General features: G+C 46.2%; 1 pseudogene; it reads left to right on the top strand.

The window, feature by feature from the left end:
* LOC147117765 (collagen alpha-6(VI) chain-like) overlaps positions 1–17,014 on the top strand; it is a 281,465-nt pseudogene that overhangs the window by 67,496 nt on the left and 196,955 nt on the right.

Consider the following 17,014-nt stretch of genomic DNA (forward strand, 5'->3'; position numbering starts at 1 on the left):
GAAAGGGAAGCGCGGGAGACGCCATTTTGAGCCAGCGGAGAAGAAGGGAGAGCACGGGAGATGCCATTTTGAGCCAGCGGAGAAGAAGGGAGAGCGCGGGAGATGCCATTTTTAACCCGTCTAACCACACCCAGGGATGCAGAAGAGTGGCAGGGTCACAGCGTTCGACAATGAAGTCGAAGATTGGGCGACATATGTAGAACGCATAGAGGTGTACTGCAAAGCGAATGAAGTGCCAGATGCGAGGAAAGCACTGGTATTGTTGAATTCCACGGGTGCAAAAACGTACGGCTTATTGCGAAACCTAGTCACCCCAGAGAAGCCAGTGGAAAAGGATTTTGAAAGCATAGTGGCAATCCTACAGGACCACTTAAACCCCACACCGCTGCTGATAGCAGAAAGATTTAAGTTTCACAAAAGGAACCAGCATAAAGACGCTGAGTATTTAACGGAACTGCGCAAGCTATCGAAACACTGCCAGTTTGGAACGGGACTAGCAGATACTTTAAGGGACAAGTTTGTGTGTGGGCTTCAAAGTGAAGGAACCCAGAAACGGCTTCTATCAGAAAAGGATCTTACGCTGGACAAGGCTTTCAACATGGCAGTATCACACGAAGCAGCCGCACGGGGCGCTGCAGAGATACAACGGAGACCGCAAGAATATGGCACAAATGAAATGTCATATGGAGCAGTGAAGTGTTATCGTTGCAGCAGAACAACACACGACTATAAGGATTGTTGGTTCAAGGACCAAGTGTGCAGACAGTGTGGAAAAGTAGGACACATAATAAGAGTCTGCAGGTCGGGAAAGAAAACCAGCAGCAAGAAACCTCCACAGGAGAAGTACAAAAAGGTACATAAGGTGACGGAGAGTAGTTCAGACAAACAGAAAAGTGATACAGACTCCGGAAGCAAGGAGCTGGGTTGTCTGAAACTACATAATGTAACCAAAATGGAGGATCACCAAACTATCTGGGTCATGCTCAAGATAGACGGAGTCCAAGTGAAAATGGAATTAGACACAGGATCAGCCCTAACAGTCATAAACCAAAGGGACTACAAGCGGCTATTCTCACATATACCCTTGAGAGATAGAGATTATCTTGAAGACGTACACGGGGCAAAAAGTCTACCCCAAAGGAAAAATAAGGGTGAACGTGATATACAACGGCAAGGAAACACCAAAAATGGACTTATATGTATTGCCAGATGGAGGACCACCACTACTAAGACCTGAATGGATCCGGAAGATACAGTTAGATTGGCATGCCATACAAGCACTGACGGTAGATGCCAAAAAGGATGACGACGTCACACCTGGACGACTGTCAAAAATGCTAATTGACGCACAAGAAGTGTTCCAGGAGGGACTCGGAACACTAAAAGGCATAACAGCGACGATCAAAATAGAGGAAAATGCAAGCCCAAAGTTTTTTTAACGCCAGACCGGTGCCTTATGCGATCCGCCCAGCCGTCGAAGCAGAGCTGGAAGGTTTGGAACATTCTGGAGTACTGTCCAAAGTGGACTGGAGCGAGTGGGCTACACCCATTGTTCCTGTAATGAAGAGGTCGTTGAGTAATACGCCTGGGGAACCAAAGAAGATTCGCATCTGTGGAGACTTTAAGGTGACAGTGAACCCAGTCCTTCACACGGTACAATATCCGCTTCCGCCTCGCTATCTGGAGGAAAACGCTTCACTAAGATTGATCTGGCCCAGGCATACCTGCAAATGGAGGTAGAAGAAGCCTCGAAACAGTACCTCACGATCAACACTCACAAAGGTCTCTACCAATACAACCGGCTGGTGTTCGGGGTAGCATCAGCTCCGGCTATTTGGCAAAGGGCAATGGATCAAGTCCTGCAAGGGATTCCAGGGACCCAGTGTTATTTGGACGACATCCTGGTCACGGGCGAAAATAACAGTGATCACCTCGCCAACCTGGAGCAGGTGCTCACTAGATTGAAGGAATATGGGCTCCGAGCTAATCGCCACAAATGCGAGTTTTTCCAGAAGCAGATCTCGTATTGTGGCCACGTTATTGATGAAGAGGGGTTACATAAGTCCCCTGAAAAGATTGAGGCAGTAGTCAAGGCTCCAGCACCGGAAAATGTGTCACAACTGAGGTCGTTCCTCGGGCTGGTGTACTACTACCATAAGTTCTTGCCGAATTTGTCTACGTTACTACACCCACTGAACACCCTACTGCAAACGGGGGTACCTTGGAAGTGGAATGACGAATGTAAATGAGCTTTCCAGAAGTGCAAAGAATTGATCACATCAAAAGAGGTGTTGGCTCATTTCAACCCAGCAGCACCAATTCGGTTGGCGTGTGATGCATCACCCTATGGAATTCGAGCGGTGCTGTCGCACAAATTCCCGGACGGCTTGGAGAGGCCAGTAGCCTTTGCGTCTCGGTCACTAACCTCAGCCGAGCGTAACTACGCCCAGATTGACAGGGGGGCCCTCAGCCTAGTGTGGGGAGTGAAAAAGTTCAACCACTATCTGCACGGGCAGAAGTTCACCTTGCTGACTGACCACCAACCACTTGTCTCCATCTTTAATCCAAAGAAGGGCGTTCCGGTGATGACTGCGTAACGGCTACAAAGATGGTCCCTTTTTCTAGGGGCTTACCAATATGAAATAGAGTATAAGGGCACGAAACAGCATGGAAACGCTGATGGGCTATCACGCCTGCCACTGCCTACTGCGGAGGAAGCACCAGCAGTGGACCCTGTCTTAATATTTTATTCGACTATAATTGAACGCTTGCCAGTAACTAACGCAGATATACAGAAGGAGACCTGAAATGACCCGACACTGTCTTGGGTATATGATTTGACGGTGAAGGGATGGCCAACACATGGCGACTCACTGTTGCCAGCATTCTCATCCAGAAGAGAACAGCTGTCAGTATGCCAGGGGACCTTGATGTGTGGATCCCGAGTGGTAATTCCACCCAAGTTAAGGGAGAGAGTGCTCAATGAGCTTCACGAAGGCCATCTGGGAGGGGTGAAAATGAAAAGCCTCGCTAGGGCTTATGTGTGGTGGCCGGGGATCGATCAGCAAATCGAGGACCTGACAAAGAGCTGCTCAGGATGCCAGAAGGTCCAAAATGCACCACCACATGCCCCTCTACACCCATGGGAGTGGCCCTCCTCTCCATGGCAATGGGTGAATATTGATTTTGCTGGTCCATTCATGGACTCAATGTTCTTAATAGCCGTGGATGCGCACTCGAAATGGCCTGAGGTGATCAAAATGTCCTCCACCACCACGGAGAAAACGATTGCAGTCCTACGGACCATATTTGCCAGGAACGGCTTGCCAGAGCAGATTTGCTCTGATAACGGACCACAGTTTGTGTCCGAAGAGTTTTGGAAATTTATGAAAAGGAATGGGGTAAGACATTACACATCCGCCCCGTATCATCCAGCCACAAATGGATTGGCTGAGAGGTTCGTACAAACCTTTAAAAAGGCCGTAAGGGCCATGTGCGATGACGACATTCCACTGCAGCATAAGGTGGACAATTTCCTGTTAGCCTACAGAAATGCGACACATGCAGTTACCAACCAGACCCCGGCCATGATGTTCTTTAACCGAAGGTTGAGATCTCGTCTGGATTTGCTCAGACCAAATGTACGAAGAAATGTTGAGAATAAGCAATTCCAGCACATCAATGAGAAGCCGACAAGGAGCTTCAATGTAGGGCAACCAGTCTTGGCCCGCGACTACCGAAGAGAGAAATGGCAACCAGGAACGATATGCACATGGCAGGGGCCACTAATGTACACAGTGAATGTTGGGGAGAACATTGTGAGACGCCATGTCGACCAGATCCTAGCGTCACAGGAACGAGTCAACCCCATGTCTCGCGTACCTGGTAATGAACCCGACATACAGGTAGCATCTACCCCAGAAACAGTAGTATCGGAAGCTGATGAACCAACCGACGACAGGGGGCCAGAATCGCCTCCGCACCAAGAGCAAGACACTCAGGAAAGGCGCTATCCAGAAAGGATCAGGAAGCCGCCCCAAAGACTGAATTTATAAATGGACTATTTTCAGTTAATGTTGCATGTTAAAAGTCTTAATTGTTAAATGAATGTTATGGTACTGTTAATCTAAAAGGGGAGGAATTGTAGTGTATGTGCCTTTAAGGGGAGAACTACCTTTTACAGCTCCTGTATACTGTAGTACCGGCAGTGACCACACCTGTATATAACCCTGAGTAGGGATCTGTACTGTTTAGTTTTAGAGCAACCCTCATCCAGTAAACACCTGTTGATTGTTCCTCTGCAGTCTCTGTCGATTATTTGAAGGACACACTACCTAAAGATTCACGGATTCAACACTTCATTTCTATTTTGGGCAACTGTTGCACATATTTCATAACGTCACTTGATTTACCTCCTTAGAACATGGTGTTCTTCAATATTACTCAGTTGTCTATAGTAATGTGTAATAATAAATGGTCATTTTATAATTACAGGAGTCCATGCACTCATCACTGTGGCTCCGGAAGGTGCTGTGAATGTTGATGAGATTTCTCTTATTGAGTTTGGAACTGGATTTGGACACAAAGGGGGTGATTTTCATTCAGAAGTCGGGAAGGAGACTGGACTACAACTTTCGGGGTTGTAGTCCCGCCTCCATCGAGATGCGGCCAATCCACGCGATTTTAACTTGATTGACCTTGTTGAGCCCGCCCAGCGGGCTGAGCAGGCCAATTAAGGGCCACCTGTCAACAGGTGATGTCACAGACTGAAATTTCATCTGTCAGGATGTTTTGACAAATGAAATATCAGTGTTTCACAGCTGTTTGAAGCTGTCAAACACTGACAGTCTTACTTCTAACCTGAGTCCTTCTACACAGACTCAGTTAGAAATCTCACCGGCACAGAAAGCTGCAGGCTGTCACTTTTGACAGATCGCAGCCGTTCTGCTTTCTGTGCCAGTGAGATGATGGACTCGCAAAACCTAGAGGAAGGAAGGCTGTAAAGGTAAATACAGGTAATTTAAACTTCTTTACACACTTTAGACACACCAAACACACTCACCTTTGCACTCATGCACCCATCACTCACCTGAACACCGACATCCCGAACCCTCCAAGTCCTTCAACCCGACGGCCCAACTCCTCTAACTTGGCATGGTTTGGAGCCATTGGGACTCCCACACTTCAACAGTAAAAATAGGGATTAGGCTAAAAACTGCCTGTTAACAGGCAGTTAATTGGCACTAATCCCTTCCCACCTCGGGGAGGCGGGTCCCAGTGCGGGGCGGGTACCCGCCTCCTTTGAAACTTACGTGGAGGCGGGTTGGGGGCGGGATGGTGTCGGGACCCCCGAATTCGGGACTTTAACCCCCCGCACACCTCCAAACCCGACTCCACAGGTCAATGAAAATCGACACCAAACAATAGCTATCTATTGAAATGGAGGATATTGAAAGTGCTTTGCTTAAACAAATAGTAAGTGACCCTGAGTAAAATTAAAGAATACTGTTCAATATTCTGTAGGTTTCTTTAAGCAAATGGAATGTGAAAAAATATTCATTTATTCGGATGTACTTTAATATGCATTAAAAAAAATATTTTTTGGTGATTAATCCAAATATTGGTTAAAGGAATCAAGCGATATGGGGATAGTGCGGGAAGGTGGATTTGAGGTAGAAGATCAGCCATGATCTTATTGAATGGCGGAGCAGGTGTGAAGGGCCGAGTGGCCTACTCCTATTTCTTATGTTCATTAAACAGGGGTAATCTACTTTCATGAAGATTTTGTTGTTCAGTTCTTGTTTGCATGTCTTCACACTCTTCCTTTGGAGAATAGTGTGAAGCAGTGGAAGGATTCACAGGCCGCGACAAGAATATTCCTTCCATGGCTGTGACCATCTTTATACCAGCTGATAGAGTTGTTAGTTCTATATGACGAGAGTTTTTTTGAGCTCCCACAACACAAGCAATGAGGGTAGCCACTCACACCCGCCCACGCAAATATCCCACTGGATGGAAACCCAGAATTCAAAGCCAGAGCTTCGGTCTCCACTCAACAGGACTGCCTGGGTTCGAACCCTGAACCTCTGACTCTGAGACGGGAATGCTGCCACTAAGTCAAAGGCTCAACTCCTGTAGTTCAGTAGATGTAAAAACTCATTGTCATTATGTTAAAAAATCATTAAAGTTACACTGTTTCATTTTCAGAGTGCAGTTATGGGAAAAAAAGTGTAATGTCCATTGCACATGCATGGGAGAACCAGGTGTGATTGGTTTGCAAGGAAGCGAAGGGCAGAAGGTAAATTAATAATTTAGTTGTACTTTTAAATGGTTTCATCATGCACATTACACATTAGAGTTTAGGGAAAAAAAAGTACAGTACCATGCCTTTTCTATTAATTGCTTAATAGATGTGTTGTTGTTATTTCAGGGATGTCCAGGTGTAATGGGACTCCAAGGCTACCCAGGAGAAGACGGAGGACCAGAAAGTTGGTACTTTTAACAGATTCTTGTAGAAAATTGTCATCTGCCCTCTTTTACATGGAGACGTGCAGCTGCTTTTGTTTGGTTTTGAGTTCTTCAGCATTTAGCAGGCAGCAGGCCAAAGAAAGCTTGAATTCACACACAGGTGCACAGAAGAGAAGCCAATGCAGAGACCTCACATCACTGGATAGCTTAAATACTTTCTTCATGAAACTGTGGGCTACTTCAAAGTTAGGTGACCTTGGGCTGGATTTTGTGAATGAAGGCGAGTTGGAGGCGGGACTGCTGCTTGTCGTGTCAATGTCCCGCCTCTATCCTCGCCTGACCATTCAGAGGGATTTTCCCCTGATTGACCTTGTTAAGCCCGCCCTGCAGGCTCAGCAGGCCAATTAGGGAAGAAGTCACTGACAGATCACGTCAACGTCAGACGTGTTATCTGTCAAGACTTCTTGAAAGAAGAAATTATAGCGTTTGACAGCTCTGTGAAGCTGTCAAACATTGACATTCTCTTTAGTTTGATTAGTCTCTGTGGTGAGGACTCATCAAACATTGAAAATTAGTAAATTTAAGATGTCTGATGGATCGGAGGGTCCATCAGCCATTACCTGAAATTGACAAGGTGGATGTTCGCTCTCCCAATCCACCGCGGCTAAAGGCTATAGAAGGAAAAAGGTAAGTGAACACTTTTTTAAACTAATCACTCCACATTTGCACCCGTCACTCACCTCTACACCTTACTTCCAGGTGCCTCCGACCACCGCAGATCTCCTCCACGTCTCCTCCAACCCGACGGGGTTCTCCGAGGTCGGGAAGCTTTCACCTGTGAAGGTAAAATGGCACTAATCCTTTTTTCTGCCTGTTAACTACCTGTTAACAGGCAGTTAAAAGGATTAAAAGCCTTTCCCACCTCCAGGAGACCCGAAGCTGCACATCCTCCCGCCTTCTGGCAAAATGGCACAGAGGTGGGATGAGGGGTGGGTTTGTCATCCGCCCCCACTTTCTCTGATTTTATGGGCTGTCCCGCCTCCATGCCCGCCTCCTCGGGGCTTGGAAAATCCAGCCCTATGGTGTTTTCAAACCCTAGTTCACACAGCACTGACAAATTCACTACATGAATAGGGAATTAGATAGTTAGGGGGTGAAATTCCAGAGCCCCATTTCTGCTGACTGATGGTATGATGGAGTGGGCTCCCACATATCCATGGACAAAGACACAGTGCCTGTCCCAAATCTTGAAGGCAAACAAAGCCTCTAATTATCACGTGGTTTTTGATAGAAAATGTAAATATTCTGACGTGATGCACAAGAGAGATAGGAGAGATATAGAGGGTAATTTTAACTTTTATCAGCAGGTGAAAAATGGGTGATAATGAATTGGTAGCCCATTTTATACCTCACCCAATTTTCAACTTTGTGCCTGGGCATGAAATCAATGGAAATTAAAATCAGACAATTTCTATAAACTACCCCATGAAGCAGATTCAGCAGGCAAATAATGGAACAGCTGGGCACCTGACATCCTACCCTGTGTTTGATGGCTGAAGAAGTCAAGGTAACATTGCTTGAGGTGATTATGAGGAGAGTGGCCCTGTTTGCTACATAGGTCACCTTTGTGAAGCAAGTTCCTCATAGTCATTGCCCGATTGATGTGCCAGATCCGGCAGATATGGTTAGTTATATCATGGTGGATACAGCCAATTAGGTTCTGTTGGCTGTTGACCTGCCTAGCATGCTTTCAAATATCGCACTTGTGCTATTAGGTCTGCTGTCACTGCCTCCCACGGGAATTGGAACCTTCGCATACACCAATCACATAGAATTACATAGGATATACGGCACAGAAAGAGACTATTCGGCCCAACCAGTCCATGCTGGCATTTATGCTCCACTCGCGCCTCCTCCCATTCTTTCTCATCTAACTCGATCAGCATAACCCTCTACTTCCTTCTTCCTCATATGCGTATCTAGCCTCCCCTTAAATTCATCTATTGGCCTCAACCACTCCCTGTGGTAGTGAGTTCCACATTCTCACCACTCTCTTGGTAAAGAAGTTTCTTCTGAATTCCCTATTTGATTTCTTAGCGACTATCTTATTTTGACAGCCTCTAGTTTTGCTCTTCCCCACAAGTGAAAACACTCTCTTTCTGTCTACTCTATCAAAACCTTTCATAATTTTAAAGACCTCTATTAGGTCACCCCTCAGCCTTCTCTTATCAAAAGAAAAGAGACCCAGCCTGTTCATCCTTTCCTGATAGGCATAACCTCCCATTTCTGGCATCATCCTTGTAAATATTTTTTGCACCCTCTCCAGTGCCTCTATATCTTTTTTATAATATGGCGACCAGAACTGTACACAAATGTGGTCTAACCCAAGATTCGCTACAAGTTTAGCATAAGTGCTCTACTTTTCAATTCTATCCCTCTAGAAATAAACCCCAGTGTTTGGTTTGCTTTTTTATGGCCTTATTAACCTGCGTCGCTACTTTTAGTGATTTGTGTATTTATACTCCCAGAAACCTTTGCTCCTCTACCCCATTTAGATTCTTAGGCCATGAAATTCGACACCTTAGCACCTGCTGATAAGGCTAGTTTCAGATGAAAAATGGCATCCGCCTCACTTCTGCCCACTTACAGCAGTGGCCGCCATTTTGGGAAGGTCAGCAGTGCAGCCGTTGATTGTGCTCACTTGAGAAATGGCAATGAGGCAGATCATGAAGTCAATGAATGTGCAACACTGATTTTATGTACGACCTGCCATTTTTGACGTTGCCGCTCCACTCAATGCCCTCTCCAAATCACGAATACCTAAACATGCGTTCAGCAGCAGGAAGAACCCGCCCCCCTCCATCAATGCTCCCTATAAGATGCGACAAACTCTGAATGGGCCGCGCATCTCCTTAAAGGGGCTGTGTACCCAGAAAGAAAATAAGAGGGGACATTGCCCCATTCCTACTGGCTCTGTGTAAGTTTGTGCAACTATTTGGAGCTGTCTAAAGTTATTTAAAGTTAATGAGGTGACAGGGAGTGGTGCTGCAAGTGGAGAACGCCTTGCTTCTGATTTAAAGGATTCTGCTGACTCCACTTGCTCCCAGTCATGGGGGCTGTACCCCTCACGCTGGAGTATGACAGGGAGAGGCAGCGAAGAAGGACAAGCTGCTCGCAGAGGGAGTAGGAGGAGGGGCAGGAGGCCTTACCCACCTCGGGTCTTCTGGGAGCACTTCTATTAACTATTCTCTGGCAAATGCATTGTGCCACTATTGTTGTTGGCAAAAAATGGCTAACAATTGTCACAATGGCCAATGACCCCTAAATCAGAACGACAGAAAAATGTTGGAAAACAGCCAGAAAATGTTCATAGCAATCTTCAGGGAGGGCTCTTGGAATTCAATTCCATTTATATATGTGTGTCTTGGAGGCCGTGAGAGGCCTGCAGCAATTCCTTTCTAATTTTAACGCACAGAGCCCAGCTGAGGAATGACCCGAGCCTGGAGTCTGCCTGAGCCATGCAAGGGAGGAGAAATGTGGGCAGCTGTTTCCACACAGGCCTGTCTGAAGCCCAGTGAGCACCTGTAGAAGAGGATCTCGCCTCAGATCCCAAAGGGCCCTTTTTTGCTGCAGCGGGAATTCCCACGGCACGCCCAGTTAGTTAGACTTGTTCGTGCATGTTTAGGTTTTAACATTTTTTGCCCGCAGCGTTGCTGGAAGTGCGAGCTGATAACAGCACAGCGAGGGCAACAGGACATCTGGGATCTTGGGACAAACAGTGTAACTATTCTTACCCATTGAGATTATGGGGAGAATTTTACCCCAAAAAACGGGTGGGTTGGTGTCGGGTGGGAGGTTAAAGTGTTAAAAAAACTGAATCCCGACCGCAACCCGCCCACTTCTGATTTTAACGGAGGTGGGACGGGGGTCAGGCAGCCAACCCGCTCCCAGGAGGCGGGTCTCACATTTAAATATTATAATGAGGCTAGCGTGCCTCAGATTTATCCACCATTACAAATTTAACTCCAGCTGGTCGGGTTTCTTAGGCCTTGAGGAACCTGCCAGCTAAAGTAAGGCGAGGACTGCTGGATCCAGGAGGTAAGTGCCTTTACACTTACCTCCTGGATGCAGCGTCCCTGCCTCACCCACCACCTGTAATCGGACACCCCCCACGAGGCCTCTGATCGCCTTCCCAGACTCCCCCATCCAGCCGCGATGCTCCTCTGGCCCTGATCCTCTGGCTCCAATCATCCCCCTGCCCTGATGCCCCGGCCCCTTTGCTTCTTCTCCCCTTCTCCGATCCTCCTCCCGTCAGCCCATTTGCTTCTCCCCTACCCCCGATCCTCCAGTCGGCCCTGATCCTCTCTTCCCCCCCACCCCCTCCAACCCTCCCTCCCTCCTCTCTGCAGCCTAGTGCCGCATGCCTACCCACCCGCAGCCAGCTAGCCTCTTCCATCTGGCTGGCTGCGGGTGGAAAACAGCTTTGAAATGTAAATCTGGCCCTGCCATTAAATTTGGTAGGGCCTGCGGGAAACCCATTGCCCCAGGTTTCCCGGCCTCTTTCTAGTTCCTCCGCTCCCGACCTACCTCTAGATGAAAATTCTGGCCTAAATGATTGAGAAATAAACAGTGGAAGGACTGAGGAGGGTGAATTAGAGTGGGTGAATTCAATATCATATCAGGTACAGAAAGTGAAATAAAGTGGGAAAGAAAAATTGGATTAAGAGAGAGTGAAAAAAAGAGACATAAAGGAAAAGTAAGAAAAAACATTTAAAATTTAACATTTTTAGAATAATACAATCACTGAAAGTTAAGCAACATTGGTTTAATATCATGTTCTAGTAAAATAAAGTTTCATTGTTTATTTAGGGTGAGAAAGGCCCATCTGGATATAATGGTACTCAAGGAGATGATGGATGTCCAGGTGACAGAGGCTTCAAGTTAAGAACATGTTCCTAATCTATTGTTCGCATCAATGACATTTATCAAAAATGTGACTTCTTAGTCTGACAGTTTCACAATCAACTACTTGTATATTTCAGGGAAGAAAAGGTTATCGAGGACAGAAGGTAAATATGGCATTATAAAATTCTTTATTTTTAAATTGCTTTGTCCTGTGAAAGTTGAATATTTTCTTCAGCCTGACATTTCTAATTTTACCAGTGTACTAAACCACAACATTCTATTGTAACAGGGTAGTGACGGGGACCATGGTATCGATGGAATAATTGGAGAGCAGGTACAAATTTTCTGAACTAGATTTGTGCAGAAAGACTATTTACAAATATGTTACAAGTATTAATACAATATTGTGTTCTTACAGGGAGACTATGGAGTCCCTGGAGCTTCCAGTGAAAAAGGCAATGATGGAAAACTGGTAAAACCTTTCCCGTTATCTTTAAACAATTATCGTGACCAAGAAATGTGTATCTACTGCTTTGTTTCGGTGGATATAATAGGAAAAAAGTGCAAGTGCTAGAAATACACAGTGAATTTGTTAGCACCTGTAAAGAGAAAAGACAGGATAATGTTTCAGGTACAGAAAATCATCTTCAGCCAGAAGTGCCGAGTGGATGATCCTTCTCCATCTCCTCCTGAGGTCCATATCACCGCGGATGCCAGTATTCATCCAATTCGGTATCAAGAAACGGCTGAGCGCACTGGAAACAGCAAAGGCTACGGGTCCAGACAACATCTGGCTGTATTACCATAGACCTGTGCTCCAGAACTAGTTACGCCTTTAGCCAAGTTGTTCAGCACAGCTACAACACTGGCCTCTACCTGACAACGTGGAAATTTGCCTAGCTAGGTGCTGTCCACAAAAAAGGACCAATCCAACCCAGCAAATTACCGTCCTATCAGCCGACTCTCAGTCATCAGCAAAGTGATGGAAGGCCTCGTCAAAACTGCTATCAAGTGGCACTTACTAACCAATAACTTGCTGACTGATCCTCAGTTTGGGATCCACCAAGAACACTTGGCTCCAGAGCTTGTTACAGCCTTGGTCCAAATATGGACAAAAGAGCTGAATTCCCAAGGTGAAGCGAGAGTGACTACCCTTGACATCAAGGCAGCATTCGACCAAAGGTGGCACCAAGGAGCCCTAGTAAAACTGAAGTCAATGGGAATCGGGGGGAAACTCTCCAGTGGCTGGAGTCATACCTAGCACAAAGGAAGATGGTTGTGGTTGTTGGAGGCCAATCATCTCAGCCCCAGGACATTGCTGCAGGAGTTCCTCAGGGCAGTGTCCTAGGCACAACCATCTTCAGCTGCTTCATCAATGACCTTTCCCCATCATAGGGTCAGAAGTGAGGATGTTCACTGATGATTGCACAATATTCAACTCCATTCGCAATTCCACAGATGATGAAGCAGTCCATGCTCACATGCAGCAAGACCTGGACAACAACCAGGCTTGGGCTGGTAAATGGCAATTAACATTCACATCACAAGTGCCAGGCAATGACCATCTCCAACAACACAGTCTAACCACCTCCCCTTGACATTCAATGGCATTACCAATGAATCCCCCACCATCAACATCCTGGGGTGGTTACCATTGACCAGAAATCCAACTGCATTTCAATCACATAAATGCTGTGGTTGCTAGAACAGGTCAAATGCTAAATATTCTGCGGCGAGTATCTCACCTCCTGACTCCCCAACGCCTCTCCACCACTTACAAGGCACAAGTCAGGAGTGTGATAGAACACTCTCCAGTTGCCTGGATGGGTGCACCTGCAACAGCATTCAAGAAGCTCAACACCACCCAGGACAAAGTACGCCGCTTGATCGGCAGCCCACCCACCATCTTAAACATCCACTCCCTGCACCACCAGTGCACTGTGGCTGCAGTGTGTACTATCTACCGGATGCACTGCAGCAACTTGCCAAGGCTTCTTTGACAGCACCTCCCAAACCTGTGACGTCTACCACCTGGACAGTCAAGGGCAGCAGGTGCATGGGAACACCACCACCCCCAAGTTCCTCTCCAAGTCACACACTATCCTGACTTGGAAATAAATCGCCGTTCCTTCAACGTCCTGGAAACCCCTCCCTAACAGCACTGTGGGAGTACCTTCACCACACAGACTGCAGCGGTTCAAGAAGGTGGCTCACTGCCACTTTCTCAAGGGCAATTAGGGATGGGCAATAAATGCTGGCCTTGCTAGCACCACCCTTATACCATGAATGTTTAAAAAATATTCTGAGTGCACACTGGCGCACAGCAATGAATATTGGAAATCTCACCCAGACTCAGAAAAATACTCCCTCCTTTTTGTTGACCCGTCTTTTCTTTTTCAGATGCCAATGAGCCTGCTGCATATTTCCAGCATTTTCTGTTTTAATTCATAGTTCTATAAATACTGGTTTACCTCCCATTGAATTATAACAAAGAAAAACTATAAAAGCAGGAAAACTAGCTGATGGCAGTGCATATTGAACCATGAATATTAATGGAGGAAAATGTCTGAATAGTTGTTCAAAATGAAAAACATATTAGAGTCATGGAAATGTTAATACAGAAAGTGGCCATTGGGCCCGTCTTGCCTGTGCCTGAGTTAGCTGTACATTGGAGCTGTCTAACAAATCCAATTTCCCTGTTTTCACCATATTTAATATTTTTACCCTTCATGTGTTTCGCTAATTCTCACTCTAATACTTGCAGTAATTTATTCTATATATTCTAATAGTCCTCTAATTAAAAAATACTGTTCCTTTCCCCTTTATGCTTTTAGTATTAATCCTGGTTTTTTGCTTTTAGTACTAACCCTGAGATTATGGGGAAGAAATTAAGTATCGCCCCATTTGGGGCGCTAACTTTTGAAAGCGTTAATGATTCCCAGCTTTTTCAAAATTTGGTGTTTGCGCTCCAGGAAGGAAGTGGAGCGCTAAATCAAGCGCTCCACTTCCTTCCTGGAGTGCTAAAGGGTGCAGGCGGGGCGGTAGTGGTGCAGCGCGGCACAATATCCCGTGCAGCGCTGCCGCGATCCGAGGCTCCTTCCGTCCCTTAAAGGGACGGGCCATCGCTGCAGGCTCTGCATTGGGACCAGTTAGCTGGTCCCTGACGGCAGCCGCGATCCGGCCTGATCTGCCCCATGCACTCCAGCAGAGTGCCGGGCTGATTGTTCACAGCCCAGGAGCATTGTTATAATTTTTCCCCTACCTGCGCCAACATCACCTTTTATTTGCGCCTCAGAAGCTCCCGGCCTCCCGAACAACGCCTCCTGCAGCTGTCAGTGTTATCGCCCGGTGACGCTGCAGGGGGCAGAACCGAAGGTCGGGTCCGGGGCGTTTTCGGGGTGATGCGCACGACAATGACGTCATGATCTCCGGGCACAGGAGGTCGTGGCACAAAGTGTCACCACTGCCGCAAACCTCTCGGCCAAGTTAGCAGGAGTCATTCATCTTGCCGCGCCCGGTCGGTAAGTCGTTAGCGCCCCGTTATTGCCCCCCAGAGGTGTTAATGGGAGGCGCTAACCAACCGAATTTCTAGCCCTATACTTTTAACACTAATCACTAGATAACGCTTTTAACGCTCATCCCGAGATTATGCTTTTAGTACCAAACCTGAATTTATGGTTTTAGCACTAATCCTGAGATTATGCACCATGTTACTAATTTACAGGACAGTAGGGAAATAGAATCATAGAATGGTTACAGCACAGAAGGAGGCCATTCAGCCCCTCGAGCCCGTGCCGGCTCTCTGCAAGAGCAATTCAGCTAGTCCCACTCCCTGCCCTTTCCCTGTAGCCCTGCAATTTTTTTTCCTTCAGGTACTTATCCAATTCCCTTTTTAAGGCCACGATTGAGTTTGCCTCCACCACCCTTTCAGGCAGTGCATGCCAGATCATAACCATTCACTGCATAAAAAAAGTTTTTCCTCATGTTGCCTTTGGTTCTTCTGCCAGTCATTGTAAATCTGTGTCCTCTGGTTCTCGACCCTTCCGCCAATGGGAACAGTTTCTCGCTATCTATTCTGTCAAGACCCCTAATGATTTTGAATACCTCTATTAAATCTCCTCTCAACCTTCTCTGCTCTAAAAGGAACAACCCCAGTTTCTCCAATCTATCCACGTACTGAAGTCTCTGATCCCTGGAACCATTCTTGTAAATCTTTTCTGCACCCTCTCTAAAGCCTTCACATCTTTCCTAAATTGCGGTGCCCAGAATTGGACACAATACTCCAGTTGAGGCCGAGCCAGTGTTTTATAAAGACTCATCATAACTTCCTTGCTTTTGTACTCTATGCCTCTATTTATGAAGCCCAGGATCCAGTACGCATTTTAACTGCTTTCTCAACCTGCCCTGCCACCTTCAACGATTTGTGCACATATACCCCTTGGTCTCTATGTTCATGCACCCCCTTTAGAATTGTACCCTTTAGTTTATATTGCCTCTTCTCGTTCTTCCTACCAAAATGTATCATTTCACATTTTCTGCATTAAATTTCATCTGCCACATGTCCACTCATTCCACCAGCCTATCTATGTCCTCTTGAAGTCTATCACTATCCTTCTCACTGTTCACTATACTTCCAAGTTTGTGTCATTTGCATATTTTGAAATTGTGCCCTGTACACCGAAGTCCAAGTCATTAATATATATCAAGAAAAGCAGTGGTCCTAGTTCTGACCCCTGGGGAACACCACTGTATACCTTCCTCCAGTCCAAAAAAGAACCGTTCACCATTACTTTCTGTTTCCTGTCATCTAGCCAATTTCATAGCCATGCTGTTACTGTCCCTTTTATTCCATGGGCTTCAACTTTGCTGGCAAGCCTAGTATGTGGCACTTTATCAAACACCCTTTGGAAGTCCATGTACACCACATCAACCGCATTGCCCTCATCAACCCTCTCTGTTACCTCATCAAAAAACTCAAATCAAGTTATTTAAACACGATTTGCCTTTGACAAATCCGTGCTGGCTTTCGTTAATTAATCCACACTTGTCCCGGATTATCGTTTCTAAAATTTTCCCCACTACTGAGATTAAGCTGACTGGTCTGTAATTGCTGGGTTTATTCTTACACCCTTTTTTCAACAAGGGTGTAACATTTGCAATTATCCAGTCCTCTGGCACCACCCCCGTATCTAAGGAGGATTGGAAGATTATGGCCAGTACCTCCACAATTTCCACCCTTACCTCCTTCAACATCCTAGGATGCGTCCCATCCGGTCCCTGTGATTTATTTACTTTAAGTACAGCCAGCCTTTCTAGTACCGCCTCTATCAATTTTTATCCCATCCAGTATCTCAACGACATCCTCTTTCACTATGACTTTGGCAGTATCTTCTTCCTTGGTAAAGACAGATGTAAAGTATTAATTTAGTCCCTCAGCCATGCCCTCTGCCTCCATGCGTAGGTCTCTCTTTTGGTCCCTAATCGGCCCCACCCCTCCTCTTACTACCCGTTTACTATTTATATATGCCTATAGAAGACTTTTGGATTCCCTTTTATGTTAGCTGCCAGTCTATTCTCATACTCTCTCTTTGCCCCTCTTATTTCCTTTTTCACTTCCCCTTTGAACTTTCTATATTCAGCC

This window comes from Somniosus microcephalus, chromosome 5 (genome assembly GCF_052327205.1).
Source record: "Somniosus microcephalus isolate GS21.2 chromosome 5, FLI_Smic_1.0, whole genome shotgun sequence".
NCBI classification, from domain to species: domain Eukaryota; kingdom Metazoa; phylum Chordata; class Chondrichthyes; order Squaliformes; family Somniosidae; genus Somniosus; species Somniosus microcephalus.